The sequence below is a fragment of the Molothrus aeneus genome, chromosome 3 (genome assembly GCF_037042795.1).
Source record: "Molothrus aeneus isolate 106 chromosome 3, BPBGC_Maene_1.0, whole genome shotgun sequence".
NCBI classification, from domain to species: Eukaryota; Metazoa; Chordata; class Aves; order Passeriformes; family Icteridae; genus Molothrus; species Molothrus aeneus.
Genome location: NC_089648.1, coordinates 40,768,917 through 40,777,597, shown reverse-complemented (window position 1 = coordinate 40,777,597; position 8,681 = coordinate 40,768,917).

Sequence of the window (8,681 nt, the reverse complement as noted above, 5' to 3'; positions counted from 1 at the left end):
GGGGCTCTCTATTTCTGAATGAGAGTGTTTAATCTGCTGCTGATTATGTGTCATCACCTAATCCCCTTCCAAAGATAAATCAATTTAATTCTTCTGTATGTCCCCATATCAACAAGCCCTGAACATGAATATATTCCATGCCTAAGGTGGCTGGAGAGATAACCAGGTTTAAGGACATCTGGAGCAAGTGATGACTGGAGGCAGACAAGAGTCATGGCAATAACCTACTTCTCTACAACCCCATGAATGTTTTCCTGCGAAGACCTTTGTGTCTGTGTCAGCAGAGGCGTTTGGTGGCTTCAGTAGGAGAGTGAGAGCCAGAAGCCTGCGGGTGCTGGTGTTGGCTCATTCTCAACTCCATCACTTCACACGCCCAGAGCACATTCCTGCAGCTGAAGGCAGCACCATGAACAAACCCACATTCTCCTGCCCACATTGTCTCCAGCTGCAGTAAATTTTAAGCAAAATCAGACCTTGTTTAACAAGGAAAGTGTACTTTTTTTACTTCTTCTTGCAGGTTTCAATTTGTAAATAGTACTTAAACCTCCGTATTAGAGTATTTTACCATTATGACATGGCAGACTGTCAGTACAGTGCAGTACTTTGATGAATGCCAGAAGAGACATAGTGATCTGGAAGCATACCAAGACCTGAAATTCAGTTCTGAAAGTACTGTGAAAATTTGCCTGAAATGTAGATGTGTATTGGTACTATTATAAAACTGAGAATCTTTGATTTTTTCCTTGTGATAGGATGGCACTGAGAACACAGAGTTTGCTACTGCTGTGCTGCAAATAATGGGGTTCAAACCCAGGCAACTCAGACAGAAGAATCTTCACTGCAGACTGTTAGAAGGCTGGTAAGAACAATGACAGTTTTGCTGTTGGAAACTACATCTAGAACATCACAGCAGGGAACCTGAGTAATATTTTAAGTACTTTTGAATTAAATGTTTTTTTGAGGGAGCTATTTGAATGCCACCCCCTGAAAAGTCAGTAACTGCTCATACAGGACAGAACAGGGAAGTATATATGCTTCCTTCTCTGTAGCTCCCAGTAAGAATGTGTTATAAGCCTCTATGTGATGCACAGAGGATAAGAGTACTTGCATGTATGAAGAGGTGCAGCTCTTTGAGAGCCAGTATTCATGATTGAATTTTTTTTGTTTTGTTTAGGAAAATACTGGGAGGATTATTATTATTATTATTATTATTATTATTATTATTATTATTATTATTATTATTATTATTAATGCAACATCATTTGAGATGGAAACAAACTATTTTATTTCAGATAAAACAAAATATTTCATGGAAATTAATTGCAGATGGGCTGTTATTCATTTCAGAACACGTCTACTTTTTTCCAGTCCATTTTATCTAAACCTGGAGCTGTTTTTCATTTTTTTCCTCCTCCAAATGCACACCACACTGAAAATCCAATTATCACAAATCCTAGATCCAACTTCCTTTCAGCACTGTGTTTCACCCACTCAGTCCTCCTGGACTGGACGGATGTGTCCATGACATCTATCAGCTATGCCCTGTGTCCCAATCATGGCAAAATCCAGAAATAGAAGGACTCACCTCTGAGCAGGGGCTTATATAAGGCACCCTCTCTGCTGGTGCCTGAGTTTTTGGAAAGAAAAAATATTTCATACAGAAGATCCCAGATTTGTTCTCTCTGCCAGATGTTGGCTGAGAAGCTGTCTTTAACTGCTGATGTGAAAGCTCAATTTTTGAGACACATGTCATCTGGTCCAGACCTATCAATATATTGTAGCCTGTGGCTTTTAGGTGAGCAGGATGAACGGTGAGAAATCACCAGAAGAAGTTCAACAGGGGATAAATATTTCTCTCTATGTAGTGATGGAAGACAAGACTGAATAATGAGTGATTTTCTGTTTCAGCAGATGGCTTTTGTGCTTTCTTCTTGCTCCCTGCTATATCCAGAATAAACTTCAGTAACTCATTCATAAAAATACCATTTCATCTTCTGCAAATCTCATGTTGTTTGTGAGGTACTGTTCAACTGTTTTGAGTAAATGTTTATTAGATGTTAATCACATGGTTTCAGTATTCTTAGTTGTATCTTCTAAGGAACATAACTGTGCTAGTCCTTCTCTTCATTTCTCAACTTCTTCCTTATAGGTCTTCTTCTTGCACTTGATGATTTGCCTTAAATATGGTTTAAATGTATTTGATTTAGAGACTTTTTCCCTTGGTGCTTGTATGACAGCATGATTTTTGTCTAGCTATAGTATTAATAACAATCACACAATATTTTCTTATCATCACAGCAGGGACAACATGATCCTGTGGCTTCATCCTGCTTCCAACTGATTTCTGTGGGAATTCAGATAACTCCTTGTCTATGGCAGGGGCAAGCTGGAGTCCATTACAACTGCAAGTCATCAATATCACCCTTCAAGGTACATACCAGGGGCTCAGAGGTTCTGCTGGCTCAGGGCACAGCTCATCTGCCTGGGTGCATTTGTGGGGATGTCTTGTGCTTGGTGCTGCTCTGATCACAGCTGGGCATCCAAAGCTGATCTGGAGGGATGGTCAGTTCCTCACCCCAATCAGTAATGTTTCTGGTACCACTAAGCCAGGCAGTGGCTCTTCCAAAGTGCCTGAATAGGAATAGCTGAGATGCCAATTGACAGCAAGTACCTTCCAATCCAAAACACTGAATTGCAATTTGAGATGCATTTAATACCAGCTTGAAACAGCTGTTGTTCATCTGCTTGTCCATAGTGCTGAATTATTTACCTGTTGGCCATTGCACAGCATTTTCTTGTTGCAGTTTACTGTTTTGTACCCTGCACTCACTCTCAAAAGAATAGTACGGACTCACAGGAAAACTTTGCAACTAAAAATCCCTTTTATCACTGCAGTTGTTCATTTTTGAACAACATGAGACAAAGGACAATTTCTGAGATAGATGTTCTTCCATCAACACACACTTTTGGGCTTTCTGCACTTTTCCAGGCTTTTTATTTCTCTCTTTCACAAAAAACAAGTGACGTACCATAGACAAGTCTGGCAGGTCATCAAGATGCAAAGGTTGGACTGTACACTAAGAAAAAAATCAGATATAGTTAACACTTCAGTCATTGTTCCCAGAACACCATCTTTTTGGTTTATGGGCCTAAATATAGTCTGACTGGTAATTTATATACTATTTGACTTACCACACCCACAGATTATTGTTTTTATCACACTGGAAAAACTGGTGAAATGTAACAATTACCGTACTCTGAGCTTGCAGTGGAAGCACATTTCCCAGTGCTGAAGGCGACGTGCCATGTCCAAGGGAGTTCCACACACAAGTAATTTCCGGGTATCCTTTGGGTTCTGCTGCAGGTTTTGTTATCACTGTTTATTTACCGAGCATTGCCAACGAGCTCAGCTTTGTACACTGTGTAAGGAAAGCATGCAGAGCCTGACTCCCAGCCAAGTTAAACTGGCATGTTGTGCTCTGGTGACTCTGGCTCTCACTCCCTTATCCTTGGGGCTTGCCACCAAAGGCTTTCCCTGCTGCATTAGGTACTAAGCTTATTTCATTTGCTAACTGAACATTCAAACACTTTTGGGGAACCAGCCTTGCCGAGAAACTGGGACTTAAATCAGCTGCAGTGGGAATTCCAGTACCTCATTCCTAAACCACACCAGTCTGCTTTTCCTTTTATTGTGTTTCTCTTATTTCTTTTGTACCACTTCTTGCATGCAGAAAAACTGTCTTACTGTATCTTACTGGAAGCAAACACCACAAGGTTTCTCTCATTCCTTTGAACACCAAATCAAAATTCTCCTGGACATTAATAGCACACAGTCAGGGCACTTGGTGATGTGAGGTGCTGCACAGCCAAAAAGTTAACCTCCATTGCTTTCCTCCCTGCTTGGACTTCTAAATGCTGTTCACTGAGGGGCTACAGAAAGTCTCACTTGTCTGGGGGGCTTTTGTATTTGCAGGGTCCCCAGATGAAGAAATGATGAATCTGACTCCATGTTCTCAGAAGGCTAATTTATTATTTTAAGACACTATATTATATTAAAGAATACTAAAATGTACTACTTTAAATAATACAGAAAGGATACTTACAGAAGGCTAAAAAGATAATAATGAAAACTCGTGACCCTCTCCAGAGTCCTGACACAGCTTGATTCTGATTGGCCAAGGAGTCAAAACAACTCACAACAGAAACCAATGAAACAATCACCTGTTGGTAAACAATCTGAAACACATTCCAAAGGAGCAAAACACAGGAGAAGTAAATCAGATAACTATTGTTTTCCTTTAGGCTTCTCAGCTTCCCATGAGAAAAATCCTGGGTTAAGGGATTTTTCCAGAAAATGTGAATGCCACAGAAGGCCATTTTCTTGGCCTTCTGAAGGAAATTTCCTTGTGAGTTCTGCAGGGAGCAGCCGAAAGGCTACATTCCTGGGCATTTGGCAAACTCTGGGCAGAGATGTGCTGAGGCATCATGAGTTGTGAGGAAAGGTACATAAGGAAAGGGGGTGCAGTTCTCTTCACTACCATTTCCAGACAGGACCATGTGTCCTGGAAGAGCCTTGGGAACATCCCCCTTTGAAGCCCAGCAGAGTTTCTGTGTTTCTCAGAGCATTCTGCGGCGGGGCTGGGGTAATGTACAGGTGGCTAAAGGCTGTCATGCCCTGCTCATGGAGGTTGTGAGCTTGCTGCTGCATCTCTTACAGCTACTTTGCTATGCAAGAATGGGCTTACACCTCTCTTGGGCCTTGTATTTTTGTCACAGCAATGAGCAGAGCCACAGCTAAGGCTCCATGTATTTATTAAGATCCTAGACAGACTTTGCAACCCATGCTCAACTCTGCATTGCTCTAGTCCTACTGTTTTTCATACTGAGCTATTGTGAAACTAGGTGTTCCTTCAGCTGTAATTGTACTCTGGCTTGTAGTGTGCTCATAGCTGGAGGGCTAGAGAACAGAAACTTACCCCACCTCCAGGGAACATGAGTCAAAACTGGGACATGATGGGAAATGTGAAAAAATGTGAGGGCTTCTGTGAGGACAGTAGCCAAAAGCAATAAATATATAAGTAAATAAATCCATAAATAATTGAGGAAACATGTCCTCAGGTGTCATAAAGAAAGTAAGTGGAAGATGGGATAGAATTAGAGAAAGGACTGGAAGAGAAGGAAAGGAGAAGCAATGAGAAAAACAGAGTATTTTACCATGTATTCATTTTTCTTAGGGGAAGTTGGGAGAGGGAATTGTGGAACAGGAAGAAAGGAAATAGAAACATTAAGATCTGTGAAAGTAAGGAGAAAAGGGGAGATGCTGAAAGATGTAAAAAAAAAGTTAAAAATAATGTTGAAGTTAGCGATAGGAAAACACAGGCTGTGAAAGGAAGCAAAAAGCAAGCAGAACCAGACTTCACTGTCCTTACACACAACATCTGCTGCTCAGTGTGATTAAACCAGTGAACTCAGAGGGTTGCTCTGCAGAGCAAAGGGCCTGTCTGTGAGAGAGTAGGGGTAAGAATCTGGCATGACAGTGAGGTAGATGGAGAATTGGATCACTGAGAATGTACAAGAGAAATAAGAAAAATCAATGTTACTGTGGAAAGGCTGACGCCAGAACATTATGGCAACAAGCATTAATTATTCAGTTTCTGCAGAGCATGACTGCTGAGAGGCAGGAGCACTGGGTAGGTTTGGTGGTGGCTGAATTGTGTGTTCACAAGCCCCTGCATTTGGGTGCAAGAGTGAATCTATCTCATCAGAAGTTTTCTTGAGATTTTTTTAGGAGTCACCTAAGTGCATCCATGCAGTGATCTTTTTTGGTGCAGAGCAATGCATCCAAAGCCCAACAAGAGCAGGTTAGCAGAAGCCTTCCTTTATTCTGACTCAAATCTCTTTTGAAAAAAAATAGAAATCTGAAAATAAAGAAACGTCATCAGACTGGAGATCTTCTTTGCATCACCATGCAGTGTTTTTATTATGGTTGGAAAATATCCTCCCTCTGCTCCAAGAGACAACCAAATCCATGTGGAGAGGTAGTAAAGGAAAATGTAGAAGCTTTTATGTAAGTAATTTTCTTCTTAGAAAGTGTAAAAAGGTGCAATTGCCTGAGGCTGTCATTCAGTTGATTGCATTGTGGGGGGTTTAGGGCTGTGAACAAATAAGAGCCACAGTGAAACAAGGCAAATCAGCTTGTGTGGTGCTCCATCCTCCAGCAGATAAACTGCATCTTGTAATTTGAGGTTGTCTCACACTTGTGGATACCACACCACTGTCAGCAGCACACAAGAGAGTAGAGATGAAGACAAACATTGCCCACACTGCTGCTCAGCACCAAGACAGGAGCAGCTGAGGTGATGATGCTGGTACTTTCATCTTCTTGCAGCACAGCACTCCCTGTACTTTAACCTGCAGGGGGTAAACTGGAACAGTGCTGTGGATTTCTCATTTTCTGGGCCCTGGTGGGCAGGGCTACAGCACGTGTAGCAGTTCACACAGACCTGCACAGCAGCCCATGGTTCAGGTTGGAGGGGTTCCAGCATCCCACAACTCAAACTTTGCCTTTAGCAAGGTTGGTCCTGGGATGGAGATTGAATTCTAAGGGTCTTCATGGACAGCTGAAGCCTGAATAAACCTTCTCTGCCTTTGACTACAGAGTGGACAAAGATTCAGGGTGATCTAGAAAATATTAACGGTAGAGTCCAATATCAGAACAAGATCCAGGAGTGCCAGGAAAGGGGTTATGTGTGACACTGGAGGTTACTCATGCCATGTAGCTGTGAACATGCACAGCTCACCAGGGAGAGAAAAGGGAATGGCAATTCCTCAGGACTCTCACTACTGGAAAATCCGCATGTGAAAGCAGGGAGCAGAGTTGAACAATGACAATGATTCCCACTTGTCCAAGAAAAGCATGAGAAAGGAAAGGTGTCTGATCCTGAATTTGTAACTGCCAAAGTGTTGAAGTGTCTGAAAAACACCTGCAGCTCAGCTTCAACTCTGTGCTGTTGCAAACAAAAAGGAACTGGATGGACCTTTTGATAAAATAGGATTGAGAATGTTGACAAGCTGTATGAAACCACTGAGAAAATTTCCCTGCTCCAAGTGGGATAAAATATACCGGTAACACTGTCAGATCTCTTCCTAAACTTTTCTACGAGCAGTGTCTCGAGTGCTTCTAAGAATTATTAGCCAGTTCTGAATTTTCTTTCATCACCCAACTGCCATTCTACCAGATCCACTGGACTTTTTCCTGAAAACTGAGCAAAGGAAGTAAGTTACTGTTGTCCTTTCTTGGACATTCTTTCATATGCTGGAAAACTATTATCAAATCTCCCAGTGAAGCTTCTCTAGTGACCAACCTAATCATACATGTGTTTCTGATAGGCCATATTCTATAAATGTCTTATGTTTTTATTGTTTTTTTGAAAAGAGTTACCCAGAGCTAGGTCCAACACACTAGCTGGCTCTTCACCAGTGCATTGAAGAGCTGAAAAATTCCCTAGTGCATTTGACACTCCTGTAATAATGCATCTAATATGAGATTTGTCTTTTAGGAGATTTAACTGCTCTGCTTGTATTTGCATTGAGTCATATTCTAGTTCTCACATCCTTTTTTTTCCCCAGCCCTTCCAACTCTTTTATGATTTCTCATTTTGTATTTGCGCATTTGATCTTTCATTTCTCCATTGAGTATTTCATGTGCATTGTTACTAAATTCTGTCTTGATAATTTTAGACTATTTCTCCAACACAGTGAGATAATTTTGTATTCTGATCCCATCTTCTGAATTACTTCCATCCACTCCTACCTTGGTGTCATCAGCAAATTTTATAAATGCTCTCTCCATTCCATCATCTCTGAGGATGGCAAGAAGATACTGAGTTAGGTAATAAAACCATATTTTTAAAACTTGCAAAGATAAATAGTGAGTCCAACTCTGATAAAGAACACTTCAGGCTGAAAAAGGTGGGAATATATCTTAGCTCTAGGATTTCTAATCCCAGTTTGTGTGACTACTTTGCATGTCCTACACACTTCAGTAAAGATTGGGAAAATGCAATCCTAATTTTTGTTAGAGGCCTTTTTCCTCTACCAGCCTAACTGCAAATGAAAAAAGATGCTGGTAAACTAAAGTATAAAAAGAGCCATATTGCATAGTACAAGACAGTACCAGGAAGAAGTTTAGTATTCAGGGAATGTGCGGCACTAAAGTACTTGTCAATGTTGCAGTATTTTGACATATAAGTGGGACATGTCTGAAGCCTTATCTTTGCCCTTCATTGCCTAGTGCTAAGACTTGGCACAGTGACAGAATTCATCTTGCTCAGGAGTCAAGATGTTACAAGAGCCATCTCTAGGAAAAAAAAAAAAGAAAGAGAAGAAATGGCAGCACCTCTAGAAGTCTTATACCTCTGGGTTGGCAATTGCAGCATCTATACTCTTGACAAGCTTGGAAGGTTTTGTCTGAACTCAGAAATTCACAATTTGTGAACTTGGTCTCTGAGAAAATGTCAAGAAGCATTGAATGAAGAGGATACTTTCCTTAGCCTTTGGGATGCTGCCAGTTCTCCCAAATTGCTGTCAACCTTGCCACTGCTTGTATGATTTTCCCATCTGTGTAATCAATTGACAAAATATATCTTTTTGTTTCCAGAAGGTATTCATCCTGCCTTCAC